This window comes from Suncus etruscus, chromosome 9, assembly GCF_024139225.1.
Source record: "Suncus etruscus isolate mSunEtr1 chromosome 9, mSunEtr1.pri.cur, whole genome shotgun sequence".
Lineage (NCBI taxonomy): Eukaryota > Metazoa > Chordata > Mammalia > Eulipotyphla > Soricidae > Suncus > Suncus etruscus.
Window position 1 is genome coordinate 51166236 of NC_064856.1, and position 17280 is coordinate 51183515.

Genomic DNA, 17280 nt, shown 5'->3' on the forward strand with positions numbered 1-17280 from the left:
GGGGCCTGGAAGTTGCTCCCCAAGGTGGTGCGATCGGACCCGAGGCAGCCCTGATTTAACCCCTGGGTCGGTTCTTGAGGACTTGGGCCTGAGCTCCCAACCTTGTTTTTCTCTCTTTTCCATGAGATGAAGAAGAGCGCCCACCGCTCTTCAAGGTCCCCCAAGACCGCTCCAGCTCTGCAGATTCGCACGACCCCCTGTTATCTGCACCTGAGGCTTCCCTGACCTTGGGCAGAAGATCACTTTCGGTCTCTGCGTCTAAGTGGGGGGTATGGCCTCCCCAGAGCCAGCCACACCACCTGGCCCACTTGCTGGGAAGAGGAAGTGTGTGTTCTCACACACACACACACACACACACACACACACACACACACACACACACAAAATCGGGGTCAAGCCCGGAGTAGGTGCTGCTGAGCAAGGGGGGGGGGGAGCTTCTGCTTGGAATGCAGCCTGGAGGTGTGGTCTGGTTCTAGGGACCCCTGCTTTAGAGCCCTCACAGTCTGGCATCTGCTGCATGCACCCCTTGTCCTGAATCTCCGACCTGGGTAGACATCCCTGACCATCAGATCTGCGGGAGTTTTTCTCAGATCCGGAGCAGTCAAGTCGTCTGGGAAGGATTTGACTGCATTCTGGGCCCCTCCGGGCTGAGGGGCCTTGGAGAGAGCAGAGCGTATCTAGGGGACACCTTCCAGCAAACTCATTATAGGGTAGAAGGGAGACAGGTATGAACAGGTCCAGGGAGGAATGAAGGGGCTAGGACTGTGATAGCCTGGGGGGGAGGGAGAGAGGAAAGGAGGGAGGGAGGGAAGGAAAGGAGGGAGGGAGGGAAGGAAAGAGGGAGGGAGGGAGGGAGAGAGGGAGAGAGAGAGAGAGAGAGAGAGAGAGAGAGAGAGTAATTCTTCAGGATAAAGGTCAGGAAAACTCTGTCATCCCTCCATCAGTCAACCTCTTCAGGGACTGACTTGCAACAGAACTCCGTCATGTGCTGAAGCATGAAAGTTGGATGTGTGGATGTGGCTGTGAGACAGGTGCAGAGAATAGAGAGAATTTATCCCCCTATTGTCAATTGGGGATTGTTCACTTGGGGATTGACCTGGGACCCTCCTCATTGGTGTAGGGTAGCAACGGGGTCGTTCCAGGCAGAGGCTGATGGTGAAGGCAGACTTGCACTCCCCCTCGTCCTGACCATGTCCCACATTTTTTCTAGCTTCATTTTGGTGTTCAGAACGCCCCATTCAGTCCCAGTTGCATCCCCATTGCCTCCTGGACCCAGCCATGCTTTTCCAAATATCAAGCCAAGACTGCTTTCACTGCCTACCCTCCAGTTTCCTTTGCATATGATCTCTCCAGACCTAGGGGGCTTCTGGATGCACTACCTGTCTGGCACAGTGGAAGGAGGGTCTCCTTGAGCTTCAGATGGGGAGTTATATGGGGGAGGGAATGAGAGACCCTGGGGACCTGGCAAGCTTCTACACACTATGCTCTGTGGGTCTCAAAACTCAGAGCCTGTTTCTCCCTTCATACCATGGAATGATACTGGTCCTAGACTCCAAAGAGAGACTTGTATGGGAGCAAGCTTTGGGTCTGTCTGAACCTCCATCCTGCCCTGGTGGAATTTTCTTCATGAACAAAGGGAGAAACCTGGATGGGAAGGGGCATGGATTCCCTAGGGCTCAGACCTCAAATATGTGAGGGGCTAGGGGTAGATGAAGCTAGAAATTGTCCTAGAGTATTCACTGTAGAAGGGAGTCCCCTCATTTGCCTCCCTTTCCCACCCCTCTCTTTCTTTGGCCAAGCTCAAAGCCAGCCGGCTGGTGTTCAGACAAGTGGCCTCTGTTCCCAGGGCAGGGGGAGGGGAGGGAGACACTGGGCTGCAGGCCCGCCTGTCCAGCACTGACCCGGACACCCCCCTTCCCGCTCTCTGCTTTTTGTGCTGCATCTTAACCCTTGGGAGTCTGGATTGGCCCCCGGGGCTGCTAGAGGGCTGATATCCTTCCCACCAACTTTCGTCTCTGCCCCTCTGCAGGTGCCCCATTGGTTTGGTTGCAGCAAGAGTTAGACATGGTGGTGGCTGCATGGGAGGCAGCAAGAGCAGATGTGGCTACTGGCAGGGATCACTTGGCCCGGAAGTGCCTGTCAGATTGGGTGCCAGAGGCCACAGGCTATGGCTGGAGCAGGATGGGCTCAGTACGGCTATCTGGGGAAGGAAGGAGTCAGTAGGAGTGAGCTCAGACCTGAGAACCTACTGTATGTCTATCTGTCCCTGTGCACTTGTGTCTTAACTCAGCCTCGGTCCGTTTGGTAAGGGTCAGAAGGAATGAAGGATGACAGAGGGACAATGGCAGCCAGCAACTTGCTGGATATCTGCATCTCTGTGGACACTAACACATTTTGCAACCCCCTAAACCACTCTGGAGCTGTCTGCAGAGAAGGAAGCTGAGGCCTAGTGAGGCGAGTGCTCTCTTGCTGTCAGTGCACAAGGCAGTGGTCAAAGCTGAATTAGGATCTAGGAGTTCATCTTAGTCTGCTTTCCTCTACCCCCCTGTTTCTCCTCCCCCAGTCTGGTCTGAACCCCTGAAAGGAGCTCAAAATTAGTTGGACTGGGGCCGGAGAGATAGCATGGAGGTAGAGCGTTTGCCTTGCATGCAGAAGGATGGTGGTTTGAATCCCAGCATCCCATATGGTCCCCTGAGCCTGTCAGGAGCGATTTCTGAGCGTAGAACCAGGAGTAACCTCTTGAGTGCTGCAGGGTGTGACCCAAAAACAAAAACAAACAAACAAAAAAAATCAGTTGGACTTAGGCAGGGACTCCTTTGGGTGGTACTCTGGCAGCCCTAAGGTGAGTGGCCGCAACCCTGCAGAGATCCTGGCTTCTCCTTTGAGACAGAGTCAATGTTTGGAGATTACCCTTACCCACTACTCCTGTATCTGTTAGGTTGGACCCAGCTCCTCCATAGTCCTTCATGGGGGTACATGTTTTAGGAAGGAGTTTGGTCCTGAGATTAGATCCTTTAGGCCATGCACAGAGAGTGCATCTGGGGGTCCTTGGAGATCCCCGCGAGGTGTCCCTTCCATCCAGTACATGCTGACTTCATACAAGTACTCCCTGCCTTGTTCAGAATGGACATCCTGTCCACCTAACCCCACTCCTGCCAGACCCCCAGACTCTTCTCTGGGGGATGGTACCAGCCCTGGGAGGAGAGGACTTTCATTAGGGATAGTTGGGAACTGGAGTGGGGAGGAGCTGACGAGGCACAGTGTGAGGCCAGCTTTTTGCATGTCCTTCCTGTGGAATTTCTTTGTCTCATCGCTTGGGCCATAATTCAGAAGGGAAAATCCTGTCCCACAATGAGGACGACTGTCATAGATCATTGGGACAGCAGCGGGGTGGGGCTGTGGGCTGAGTAATCATTTCAGTAATGAACAGCATGAGCAGTAGTAGAACTGTTCCTAGGAATCATGCTCTGGGTTAGACTCTGGGATGTTGTTGACTCTCATGGCGCATCGTGAGGGTGCGCATTGTTCCCGTTTCACAGATGAGGAATTGGGGGCGTGGGGAGTGTTTTGCGATTTGTCTGAGATCCTCCCTGGCAGAGGAGGGAAGGGAGTCTGGATTTCTTCTATGCAAGAGAGAACCCTGAGCTTTGGGACATGCCCTGGACAGTGGAGAATTAGCATCGTCTCACTCCCGGAAAGTCCCCACAGGGGTGTTGGGTAGGGAATGGAGGGCACTTGCTCAGGTGACTTGGTCACCTGCTTGACTTGGTGACTTGGAGACTTACTGAAGGGTGGATAAGGGTGAAGGCACACTGGGCTGGCACTGACATGAGATGAGCCTCCATTAGTCCTGTCCCAAGAGGAACGTCTCCAGAGCTCCCTGCTCTTGTTGTATTCCATTTTTTGTCCTTCCACTTAGGACAAATGTACTTAGCCAATGGCTAAGTACAGTGGTGCACTGGTACGCATGATGCTGATGGATACTTGATCAGAGGTGAAGGTACAGGGTCACAGGCTCTGTGGGAAAGCAATTCAGGGGAAGGAGGGCATTGAGGCCTGTACACCCTTTCCTGCCTCTGAAGACTCAAGCTTCCTTTGGATACTGTTCTCCTCTACCCCTCAACTTGTTCTGGGCTCTTAGTCTTTCTCTCCAGACTCTATTGGGTCATGTTCCTGGGAAGCGGTTCTAGAGCTCAGAGGCCAGAAAAGCAGAGGCCAGCCTTGGTGAGGAGCTTGGTTTTTGAGGGTGAGGGGCCTAGAGGGGATTTGGGGTTCAGAGAGAAGGAGGGGAAACTGAGCATAGAGGCCAACCAGGGAGCCAAGGTATCACTTTAGGGGGCAGGTCTGAGGGCTTCACCCAGGAGAATCCCACAGGCTCTCCAATTTGCTGGAGTAGAGTGTAGAGGAGTGAAGGGAGGGGAGATGGCCCTTTCTCACAGAATCAGGTGTGTCTGCATATGTGTGTGTGTGTGTGTGTGTGTGTGTTAAGAATGTGTGAGTGTGGTCCCAGAGAGATAGCACAGCGGTGTTTGCCTTGCAAGCAGCCGATCCAGGACCAAAGGTGGTTGGTTGGAATCCCGGTGTCCCATATGGTCCCCCGTGCCTGCCAGGAGCTATCTCTGAGCAGACAGCCAGGAGTAACCCCTGAGCACCGCTGGGTGTGGCCCAAAAACCAAAAAAAAAAAAAAAGAAAAAGAAAAAAAGAATGTGTGAGTTTGTGAGATAATGTGTGTGTGAGAGTATGAACAAATATATATGTGAGAGAATGAGTGTATGAATGTGTTTGCATGTACGCTCGTGTGTGGGAGAAATTTATATGATTGGGTATATATGTATGTGTGTGAGGGCATGCACATGTGCAAATATCCTCACACATGTTTCTCTGCCTGTATGTGCTCTGCATTATTCTGGGGATGCTATCTATGTCTGTGTGCATATGGGACTATGTGGGCCTTGCTGCAGAACAGGCCTAGAAATGCCCTGGGATGATCTGGGCTTTTGTCTTCCTGGGAGTTCATTTGCACCTTTTCCCACTGCCTTGGGGAAGAGGGCCAGGCCACACACATGAAGGGCCACACCCTTCATGGTTGTGAGCTGAGGTGAGGCTTCCCCTCACCTGAGTGGGGGCACTCTTCCGGATTTGTGGTTACAAGAATCCTGAGCCTGGTGGGAGGGGCCTCTGTGGGCAGTTGGGGGCTGCTGAGTTTTGCCAGATGACGACAGTACAGTATGAGGGGTCTCCCTCACACTGGGGGTGACTTTCTTCTATTCTCTGCCCTCAGCCTAGTGTTGAGTGGTGACTAGGGTAGACTGCGCTAGAAGCACCTGGTGGTTCCAGTGGTCTGTTCAGGAACATGAAAGAGCTCTCCTCTATCACATGTGTGCCTATGGCCTGAAAAACCACATCTCTTAACTAGGTCTGGCCTAACCCATTTGGAGGTGGGGTTCCTCTACTTACTCTGAGGTCTCTCCCCTCCCAGTTCTTCTAACGAACAGGCCCATAAAGTGTGTGTGTGTGTGTGTGCGTGTGTGTGTGTGCGTGTGCATGTGTGTGTGTGTGTGTGTGTGTGTGTGTGTGTGTGTGTATGTGGGCAATTCCTGCACCTCATTGGAACTCTTTCTCATTCTGGAAGTAGAGAGGGTTGGATTTAAGGGGTTCCTACATGCCCAAATCATAGATGGTTGGGAATATGAGTCTTGGGATCTATGGGCAGGAGCTGTAATGGTATGAGTACCAAGGGGAAAAAGAAGGTGCCGACTATGAGAAGCTAGATGGAGGTTGCATTCCAATCACTCTGTGGCCCCAGGGGGCAGCTTGTCCCACCCAGGCCACCCTTGCTTGGGAGTTGCACCCCTATGGCAAATTGGGGCAGTTTATTTTGTCAGTATCTACTCACCTGGTGCCAGGCTTAGGTTGACAACTATGTACCAACACTAGGTATTAGAAACTGATCTGCCTGCAGACAGCCCCCAGCTCAGCCATACAGGAACAGAAGCACATATAACGACACAGTCTCGATGAATGACAACCTGGTGTGCCCAGGACTGTGATACCTATTGATTACTGACACTGGAGGTAGAGGCAAAAGAAGGTATTATAGGCAGATGTCACTGACCCAGGGAGTAGAATGAACAAAGTCCTACAGATAAAGCCCCTATACAGAAGTGGCTCTAGAGATGCGTAAGTGGAAGGCTCTTCTAACCTTGCTTGCTAATAGGGGGACTCACCATAGAAAGGATAGGCAAACATAAGGAGAGGCAGCTGCTGCCTGGTAGGGAATGTGGGGGTACTTGGCCTCAAGACCCCTGGAAGTGGTTTGGGCCTAAAGGGTACTGGGAACCCAGACATTGTTTATCTGGCCTGCACAGCAGGAAGTGGCTGGGGCAACCTCAGGGGAAAGCAGGCCAGCCCAATGGGAGGGTGTGCATCGTGAGTGGGGCTGGGAGTAGGATCTTTGGCCAGACGTTGACACCTGCTATGTGCAGCTCCCCTTTCCCACCTGGGTGCTGGCCCCATATTGGACACCTGCTGGACCAGTGTCACCACAGGGAGCACAGAATAGAAGGACAATGGACAAGTGACACAGTCTTCCTGGGGTGCTGAGAATTGAAGTAGGGTAAAGAGCTTGAGATCTAGGAGGCATGTTTTATTTTGGAATTTGAAGCTATACCTGGCACTGCTCAGAGGCTACTCCTGACTTTGATCCAGGGGTTGCTATTGGTGGCAGTTGGGACCATGAGGGGCTAGAGATGGAACCCAGCCTTCCAACTGTAAGCCTGGCTTCTGTAGGAGGGAACAGTGGTTCTGGGTGTGAAGCCAGTTCCAATCTGCATGTAAGGTAGATATCTATTCCTCCCTTGCCTCTAGGTGGGAACTGCTATGGTCCTCAGCATCTGGGAGCTGAGACAAAAAAGTTAGGGGAACCTTCATCAGGCTCACAGTAAAGGAAGCTTGTCCCAATATACTGTGTCCCTGCTGTCCCCACAGCTTCCTCTTGTTTGTACCCATGGTTTTCAACTGCTCATCTGTGCAGTCCATGTCCCCAGGAATTTCCTGTGGGTCTGCCAGAAAGTTAGAAAGTTACACTGGCTTAATGCCTACACACCTGGGTCCTTCAGTGGACTGCTGGAAATAATGTCAACATACAGATTTTATTTATTGAGGGGGGCTCCTAGACAGTGTTCAGGATACCTGGGTACCTGTTCAAGTAATCATTTTCTCAGTCTGTGAGATAACTTATCTTTTTTTCTACTGGTTCTCAGGAATAAAAACATTACAGACTGTTGATCTTTACAGTTGTGTGGGCTCTACCATAGCCTTCAGGACCCTTTGGCTGTCTCCATACTGTTCCCCTAGCAAATGGAGTGGCCGGAGGAACTGGAAAGTTCTGGGATTAGATTCTGGCTCTGGTGTGATATTTGGCAAGTGACTCTCAATCTTTCTGAAGCTGTTTATTGGGGGAGGCACAAAGAAGCACTGGCAATGTGTATGGGAGCCATATAGGGCCTAGGATTCATTCATGAAAAACCCGAGCCATCTCCTGACCCCGAAGCTATGTTTCCTTTGTCTGGGCTAAAGCTAGCTACCCGAGGATCATGGAACAGGCTGCACATGGGTCCTCCATCGTCAGGACCTGGCTGCTTTCAGCAAGGGTGGTGAGAATGTACCCTTAGCTGAGGGGAGGGAGTGAGGAGGCACCAGTTCTCTCCAGACCAGGGGGAAGCTGAAGCCCCGACATCAAATTGGGGATCTGAGTCCAAGAGGCTACCCCAGTTCCCTCCCTGCTGGCTCAGTGCTTTCCTTTGGTTCACTGCACTCAGGTACCTTCCAGGTGCCACTTACCTCTGACATCTCTGTCCAGGGCTACCTCAGGAGAGAGCAGGTTCTGGTTTAGTCGGGTGCAGCAAACCCATTGGATAGGGCTGGGGATGGGAATGGGTGTACCCTAAAGGACAGGGTACTTGACCTGGAATTCTGAGGTCACCCTATTTCTCCCACCCTACAGTCACCTCCTTTCTTCCTGCCTCATCTACTATCAGTTCTCCTTATCCCCATGGAAAGTGGAGGTCACAGAGAATCTTCCTAGGGTTTGCCAGTAGCACCTCAGCTGTCTCCATCTCGGCCAGCTCTTCTTGGAGACCTGAGGAGAGCAGGGAGCTTTGTGGGAAGCTGAGCTGATCCTAGAGTAGAGGAGGGGACATGGGTCAGGGTGAGGGGTGAGTAGAAGTCCTGCCTTGACATAGGCTAGCTGTGGGTTTGGGGGGCCATGGCCACATTTGGGTGACAGTAGCAAGTAGGGAGGACATGCAGGGGTCTAGGTAAGGTGGGGCATGTGAGGAGGATGGGAAGTGGGGGTGGAGAGGGGAGTGTATGTCTAAAACCTGGGGAAAATTGTCATAGGCCCAAGAGAAACTTTTGGGCCTATGTGGTAGGGATGGGGGATGATATGTCATAGACTTGGACAAAGTTTGAGTCCAAGCCACTTTACTGCATCCTCCTTTGAGAATGAGCTATTTCAAATGTTCCCACGCTACTGCCCACCCTAGGGAGCTATGGGTAAGGGACCATCTGGGGGCTCTGATGCTGTCTAGAGTCTGGTGTTCTCTAAGGGACCTCAGACCCTTTCCTGCAGGAAAATCTCCTCCAGGGCTTTGCTTCTGGCCCAGGGTCCTAGGAGTGGAGACCTGCAGAGGACAGAGTTGGAATGAGGGAGGTAGGTAGCTGCCGGTCTGTCTCCTTATTCCCTAGTCTAGATGCCCAGAGAAGCAGCTATTTCATTTACAGTAAACAGTTATCTTCTTTGTCTATTGCTACTATTAAAACTAAGTCAACTTTGTAATGCTGATTTTAGAAAACAAATTCAAATTCTAGTAGACTTGAAAAATGCCTTCATGGTTTTTTTCTTTTTAATTATGCAAGTGATAAGCAAGTGTGAAAGTTTCCAAGGGTGTCAACAGGAAAGTTGTAGAAAATGATAGTTTTCCAGGTGGCTGGGAGTGAGAGCGAACTATCTGCTGCCCTTTACTTTTGTTTTTGGTTTCTGTCTTTGGGCCCCACCCAGTGATGCTGTGGGTCTACTCTTGGCTTGTATCTCAGGGGTCCCTCCTGGCGATAAACTGTATGGTGCTGGGAATTTGTTTGCGACTCCTGCATGTCATGTATTGACATGTATTGAGCTCTCTGGCTGGGGGTGCGGGGAGAGCACACCTGGCAGTGCACAGGGCTACTTCTGGCTCTGTGCTCAGGGATCAGTACTAGCAGGCTTGGGGGATTGAACCTGGGTTGGCCTGAGTTACCCAATGGCTGCTGGGACACATCTGATGAAAGTGGAGAGCAGCTTGATTCAGAGAGACAGGCAAAGTGGGGCTGAGGGTGCTCAGGGAAGAACATTGGAGCCATGATTGGACCCACACTTGCTTTATATTCTGTGACCCTTGGGCCCATCTGCATCTGTCTCCATGCCTCTTTTCTACCCTCAGGCCCCCAAACTGACCCACTAGTTATGGCACCTTGTCAGCCTCCATTGCTTGTGCTTTGTCCATTGCCTTGTTCAGTGCCTTCACTGGGATAGGGCAGAGATGTACTGGGCCTCCCTGAGACCTGTGTGTAGTGATCCCCATTCACTGAGAGGAAGAAAATGGGGTTTCTTGGCCTAGAGGTGCTGCTGCCTGACTGGGAGCCCAGCCCCCACCTAGTTCCTCAGCTCTAAGGGAAGTGTTTCCCAGGCCTGTGGCCTGCCTACCAGACTCCTGTGGGGAGCGCCGAGAGCTACCAGGAGTGCAGAGACCCTGGGACCATCCCACAGGTACCCTAGTAGCAGGGATGGGGGGGGGGGGGTCATAGTGGGTATCAGTCTCCAGAGTTAGGCCAGTTGCTGGGCAGAGGGGCGTGGAAGGTGGGCCTGAGTCAATCTCTTCAGGGCAGAGAGGACCTGCTAGTGGTTGTTGGGGCCTTTTGTGTTTGTGTGTGCTCCTGTATATGTGTGTACATCATCTGTTGTGTCTCTGTGTTTGTATCTGTGTGCCTCCTTTTTCAGTGTGTGTGTGTGTGTGTGTGTGTGTGTGTGCGCGCGCGCGCGCGCACTCAAGCGGAGACTGTCAGGGGAGGGTGTGGTTTGCAACTGGGCTGGACCTACCTGGGGGTCTGCTGCTTTTGATTTCATGTGTGGAAGCTCTGAGGGGTTTCCTGAGGTTTGTACATTGGGGGCCAGTGCACCCAGTGGGGTTGGGGTTGGGAGAACACTTCCCTTAGCGCTGAGGAACTAGGGAGAACCACCCCCACCCCATTCCTGTTCTCCATATTTATTCCCTGTGGTGCATCCTTGGATAGCCTGGTGCAAGGGAGTATGGGGACGAGAGAGAAAATTAAAAAATTTAATGATGAAGAAAGAAAAGAGACCATTGCCTGGGGAAGTTGCTGAGGGGTATCCAGAGCCCCAGGCAAGGATCCTCACCGCCTGACTGGCCTGACTCATTCATGCAAATTCCATGCGAGAAGCAGGCTGGCCCCATGCCAGAGCAGGCTCTGGGGCAACACAAGGGCTGCTCCCCAAATGTCTCTGGTATTGTCACTGTCCTTTCACATCCTCTGTTCCTGCCGTTGCACTGCCCTTTCATGTCCTCTGTTCTTGCCTCCCCCAACCTGTTTCCTGTGCCCAGTTCCCTGGGCCCTTTCTCATTTGGGGTTACATGCTGAAGGATACCCCCTCCTGACCTTTCTGGACCCTGTCAGCTCCCTGCTGCCCCCCAGCTCCCAAGTGTCCCCAAGCCAGTTTTCTTTTTCTTTTTCTTTTTTCCTTTTTGGTTTTTGGGTCACACCCTACAGCGTTCAGGGGTTACTCCTGGCTCTATGCTCAGAAATTGCCCTTGGCAGGGGGACCATATGGGATGCTGGGATTTGAACCACTGTCCTTCTGCATGAAAAGCAAACACCTTACTTCCATGCTGTCTCTCTAGCCCCACCCAAGCCAGTTTTCTATCTTGAAGAAGTTGCTTGAAGCAGGATGAGAATCTGAAACCCTGGATGAAGGTGGAACCTTGCAAGTGGCCACTGAGGAAAGGAAGTGGTTATATGCCTCTCCTGGACTGAAGCTCAGGGTCACCTTTCTGTCACACTGGCAGCCATGCACAGGGATAGCTCAAGGAGCTGCTGGACCAGACAGAGATAGGATGTGAGGTGTAGCTCAAGCCTGGGTGGTTGCGGTGGGTTAGGCACTAGAAGGGTGAAAGGTGGGGCTCCAATACAAGGTGCTTGGGGTCAATTCCAGAGGACCCTTCCTTACACCAGGCAGCATACCCTCCTAACCATCCAGGCCTTGGGCTCTACTGTGGAGTGGGGGAAGACGGGCAGGGGTTCAGACACAGGATATCCCAGCTTGGGAGTTAGACCAACCTGGGGAAGGGGTGGTTGGTAGAGATGATCCCTCCATACTGCCCCCAATTACATGGTCTAGGAACCCCCATTCCACCTGAAGAGCAGCTTGAGAGGACTTTTGGAGGAGGCAGCCTGGAATTAGCACCAGAACTTGGGAGGATGTGGTTTACTTACTCACCATCAGCAGTCAACTTAGGGGGCTCCCCTGTGCCACTCCTGGTGCAAAAAAAAGTGAAACAGTTGTGGACAGGGCTGGCCTGTCCACAACTCAGAGACAACTTAAGCAAACCACTTCCCCCTTCATGTTTCTTCATCTGTAAACACCAAGGCTGACAAGGTAGAATGGTGGCTGACATCTGAGGGTAGTGGGGACCCCCAAAGGACTTTGAGCAGGACTGGGACTGAGGTTGGCATTGCTGAAAGGTACTTAGGGGAAATGGAAGAGAAATGGGTAAAGGGAACTATAAAATAAAAGGGACATTGAGGTGGTGCCGTCTGACCTAGGCAGGCCTTTGGAGTGGGGGAAGAAGAGAACCCTAAATTTGTGGCCATGCTGTTGCAACAGGATGATACTTGTCTTTGCATGTTTCTTCTCTCTGAAGTATGGGGACCCAGAGGGTGTCATGTAGCTGACTTGTAGCCTCCCACCAGGGCCAGAACCAGGAATAAGTTTGTGTCTGTACTTGGAATCAGAATATTTATGTGAACTTACATATACATATAGTAGAATATCAACTAGTATGTCGATTGGTTTGGGAAGTCTCACTGGTGGTGCTCAGGGGACCATCTGTAGTGCTAGGAATCGAACCCAGGTAGGCTGCGTGCAAGTACACCTGAACTCTCTCTGGCCCCAGGATGATATTTTTCCGTTTTTATTTTATTTTTTGATTCTGGAGCCACATTCAGATGCTCAAGGCTTACTCCTAGCCTTATGCTTCAGGATTCACTTTTTGCAGTGCTCAAGGGACCATATGTGATACCAGGGATTGAACTCTGAGCTTCTGCTTTCAAAGCATTGAGCTCTGTCTCTGGCCCAAGCAAAGTGTGTGTGTGTGTGTGTGTGTGTGTGTGTGTGTGTGTGTGTGTGTGTGTGTGTGTGTGTGTGATTGAACTTGGGTCAGCCACATGCAAAGCAACCACCTTATCCCACTGTACTATCTCTCAGCATCCTCCAATATAATATATATATATATATATATATATATATATACATATAAATTTTTTTTGTTTTTTTGGGTCACCCCTGCCAGTGCTCAGGGGTCATTCCTAGCTCTACACTCAGAAATTGCTCCTGGCAGGCTCGGGGGACCATATGGGATGCTGGGATTCAAACCACCATCCTTCTGAATGCAGCCCATACAATATTTTTTAAAATAAAAATAATTAATGCCAAGAACAGTCCATGGTAAAACAATGACATTTATTTTGGGAGGTTTTGAATCCTGTCAGTAACCACTGATTACTTAGGGGTTACTCCCAGAAATGTTTAGGACCACACTGTGCCAAGTCCTGTCTCCTTAGTCCAGAAACATTTAAAATACATTTCAAATTACTACATTTCAAATACAGTTCAGTACTGTGGATTCTTGCAGGCACTGTGTGGCTCAGGAGCGCAATGTTTCCAGTTCCTTATCTCAGGGAATTATCTCTTACAGGGAGCCTTTCTGACAACCTATATTGGGAGGTTTCTGGTGGACTGTTCCTTTGCCCAGGTGTTTTCTCAGAGGTATTTGTGCCAGTCTAGGTTAGCTACCTAGCTCTTTCTTTTAGGGCCTTGAATAGGTTATCTTGGAGAAGCATCTCTGGGGTTTCCTTGAGTCTGGTTATGGTCTGAGCAGGAACTTGAGAGAGGCCCAGAAGAGGCTTGCCCCTCCTCAGGGACATTATGATTTCCTGTTTCCCAGATCTGGTCATTTTATTTATTTATTTATTTATTTATTTATTTATTTATTTATTGGCTTTGGGCCATACCCAGAGGTGCTCGGGTCACTTCTGGCTTTGTGCACAGAAGTTGCTCCTAGCAGGGTCAGGGACCAAATGGGATGCCAGGGATTGAACCAGGGTCCGTCCCGGGTTGTCTACATGCAAGGCAAACGCCCTACTGCTGTGTTCTCACTCTGGACCCTGATCTGTTCATGTTATCCCTGGTCAGGGCCTAGGCCTTTGAGCGGCCTGAGCTGTGTGAGTTCTGGGTTTCTTCTAAAAAACTGTGAGCAAAATAGCTTTGAGACCAAAGCTGTATCATCCCATGTAAATACTGTGTGAGCCATGAGTGGAATTTAAAGTTTCCCTGTAGCTCCATTAAAATGAACTAGGTGATATGCTGAAACGGTAGTTCAGCAGGTAGAGTGCTTGCCTTGCATGTGGCCAACCCAGGCTCAATTCCTGGCACCACATCTGGGTATGTTGTAATCCGGAATTAACAGGAGTAATTCCTGAGTGCAAGCCAGGAGTAAGCCCTGAGCATAGCTGGGTATGACCCCAAGTCTGAATAAAATAACAATTAAAAGAACTAAATGATGGGTTGGAGAGACAGTATACTTGCTGGTAAGGTAAGGCACTTGTCTTTCACATAACAGACCCAAATTTAATCCCCAGCATTATATATGGTCCCTTGAGCACTGCCAGATGTGGACTCTGAGCATATAGCCAGAATAACTCCTGAGAAGCCCCAGGTTTGGTCCCCTTAAAGTCCAACCTTCCCCCCAATATAAAGAGCCCAGGGAGAGCTAGAGAGTACAGCAGGTAGCCTTGCATGCTGCTAACCCTAGTTCGATCCCTGGCACTGCATAGGATCCCTCAGGAAGGTCAAGAATGATGTCTGGTTGCTGTGTTGAATGAAGCCAGTATAGACTACATTTTTTTTTGTTTTGTTTTGGGGCACACTCGGCAGTGCTTAGGGGTTACTCCTGGCTCTGTGTTCAGAAACTACTCCTGGCAGGCTCTAGGAACCATATGGCATGCTGGGCATCAATCTTAGGTCTGCCACATGCAAAGCAAATGCCCTATGTGCTGTGCTACATCACACTTGGCCCTAGACTACATTCTGACTGCCCCTTCCAAGCTCTGTGGTTTGGGAAAATTGCTTTTCTTTGTCTCAAGTTATACAAAGGGTAGCTGTATAGATAGAGATGGAATAAGTTGATATAAAGTGTTCGGTGGATGGAGACAGGAACATCTCTGTTGCCTGCTATTCTATTTGAGTAGATCTGCCATTTTTTGTCCAACTTCCTCTGAAGTACTAATTAAAATGTATTTAAAGGCTAGAGAGATAGCACAGGGTTAAGGTGTGACTGGTCCTGTTTCCATCCTTGGTACCCAGATGATCTCCTAAGCACTGCCAGGGACCATATGGGATGCCAGGGATGAATCAAAATCCTGTCCCCCAAAATGTATTAAATCTATTTTAAGAGGTTTACCTGTTTTAGCCCCATCCTAAGAAGTGGTGTGATCGGTGAAGGAAACTCTTTCCCCCTTCATTAGCCACTTCCAGATACTCCCAGCCTCCAGTGAGAAACTCTGTGGACTCCAGCTGTCTGCCTCAGTTCAGGCAGCTTATGTGGCCCCCTCCTTTTCTGGTGTCTCTAAGCTGTAAACACCCCATTTTCTGTCCTCCCCGCATAGGGGAGCAGGCTCCTGAGGTCTCATGCTCCGAATGCAGATGCTTCTTTATTCCTCTGGGTTGGACTCCCAGACGGGTACAGAGTGTTTCTCTGAGCAGAGCCCCTTGCTCTTCTCTAGCTGAAGGAGCCACTGCATCATTTCTTCTCGAGCCAGGCCCTATAGTCCCTACACATGTTCAAATCCTCTGTTCCCACACATGTATCTAACCCAACCCACTACAAGTCCAACCCCCACACCCACATATTCAACCTCCCATTCCTCATATGTCCATCCTTATCCTACACAGGTTCTCTTCCCACACATGTCTAATTCACCACCTCATTTCTAAATAGGTCCAGTCCCTTCTCCCCATTCTGTCGGGGGGGGGGGCAGAAAATAAAGAGTCTGACTTCCTTTTCTCACTTGGGTGCTCCCCTTTGGCAGGCTGATCTCTGCCCCCCACTGCAGCCAGCTGATCAGGAGAAATGGCCACAAGACAGCTTCTAGGTTCCCTGAGTCTCTTCTTCCTTCCTGTCTCTAAACTTCCCCAGATCCATTGTTCCCCCTTCTCTCTCTCTCCCAGCTGCCCCCTCACTTATCTTCTCCCCCAGCTATCCCCCCTTTTCTCTCCCCTTCCCTGATTGTCCCCTTCTTCTCCCCCCCCCCCCCCCCCCCCCCCCCCCCCCCCGCATATTGTTTACACTCCAGCCTAGTTCTCTATGTGCTAGGGCAAGGGTTTTCCTCTGGCCTTTCTTGCTCTGGCGAGTCTCACATTCCCATTCATATGCTCCCTTCAGAAACACTATTTGACCTCAGAACACCCTGGTGCCTGCCTCACTGTCTCCCTCTGTCCTTACAGCTTCCACACGAGATGAAGAGTCTTTGGGAGTAGGTGCAGCCTGTGGGAGCCACATCCGGGGCAGCCCAGCTGTGAGTATATTGGAGAAGGGCAGGGGAGATATGGACACAGAGGTGTGAGGTTCCATTTTCCATGTGAAAATGGAGGTTGAGGAACTAGAGAGGTTGTACAGGAGGCAACCTTGCCTTGTACATGTCCAACCCTGGTTTGATTACAGTCCCTGAGATGTTCCCCTGAGCACTGTTAGGAGTGATCCCTGAATGCAGGGCTAGGAGTAGTCCTTAAGCACTGCTAGATGGTATGACTTAACCTCTTCCTCTCATTAAAAATGATCCAGAAGGACCTTGTGAAAGGTAGCCCTCCCTCTTGACCTTGCAGCTGTGAAGATGAGAGGTGATCTTTGAGAGCATGTGTAATGTGTGTGTTTATGCATGTTGGGGTTTGTGTGTGTGTGTGTGTGTGTGTGTGTGTGTCACACCTGGCTATGTGCTGAGAGTTAACTCAGGGGAATACATGGGGTACAGGGATCAAACCCAGGTTGGCTGCTTGCAAGGTGAATACCCCCCCAAATGCTCACATGATACAACACTCCTCTGTACCTTATTCCCCACCCCTGACAATCAGTCTTATCTGTCTTTCATGTCACTGTCTCTGAAGTTGGCTGCTAGTAGATACATTTCTCTAGCATTGTATTCACTGTTACTTAACCCTGGAAGAACTTCTGCCTTTATCTTGCTGAGGGTTGACTTACCCAGGAACCTCTTCTGTACTTCTCATGGTTTGCATCTTCTAAAAGAAAAAGAATTCACCTGGCATGAAATAAATATGATAGGGCTGAAGCCACAATACAACAGGCAGGAGAGTGTGTTGATAGTACCTGATGTACCAAAGACAGCAGGAAGAGCAAAGGGCAGAGCCTCTGGGGCTTATTTAGCTTTGTGCTTTGTGCTCCCCAGAGAGACAGAGACATATTCACAGGAGGAAGGGGACCTTCCTCACCCCATCGCTATCAGGCAGAAAGTGGTTCCTCAGTCTAGTTTACATCCAGATTCATTTTCATATGGAAGTTCCTTTTCGTGTGCTTAAGACTCAGTCAGTACTTACGTACTTATTTTTCTTTCTGCAAACCCCCCTCCTCATTCTCTCTATATATACATATGCATATACACACATATGCATTACATATGCATACATCGATTTGTGAGGAGGAGTACCACCACACTCTGGTTCTCTTTGGCTAGTACTGGTTCAGTGTATGGGGCTCACTTCTGACAGCATTGGGGGAACTTGCAGTTCCTGTCCAAGCACACACTCCATACCTCCTCTCCTCACACCTCTCTGTTCATGTTATTTGGTTGTTTTTCTGTATGTTTATTGATTTAGTTGTTATTTCTAGGTGTTTTCCAAGTTCTAGGGACAGTATCTCTGGATTCAGAATATGAAT

General features: G+C 50.3%; 1 protein-coding gene across 1 annotated transcript in view; it reads left to right on the forward strand.

Annotated features, from left to right (window-relative positions):
• ARAP1 (ArfGAP with RhoGAP domain, ankyrin repeat and PH domain 1) overlaps positions 1 to 17280 on the forward strand; it is a 62280-nt gene that overhangs the window by 310 nt on the left and 44690 nt on the right. Inside the window, exon 2 of the mRNA XM_049780250.1 lies at positions 15837 to 15907. The gene's annotated coding sequence lies outside the window, so the exon portion shown is untranslated. The remainder of the gene's footprint in view (positions 1 to 15836; positions 15908 to 17280) is intronic.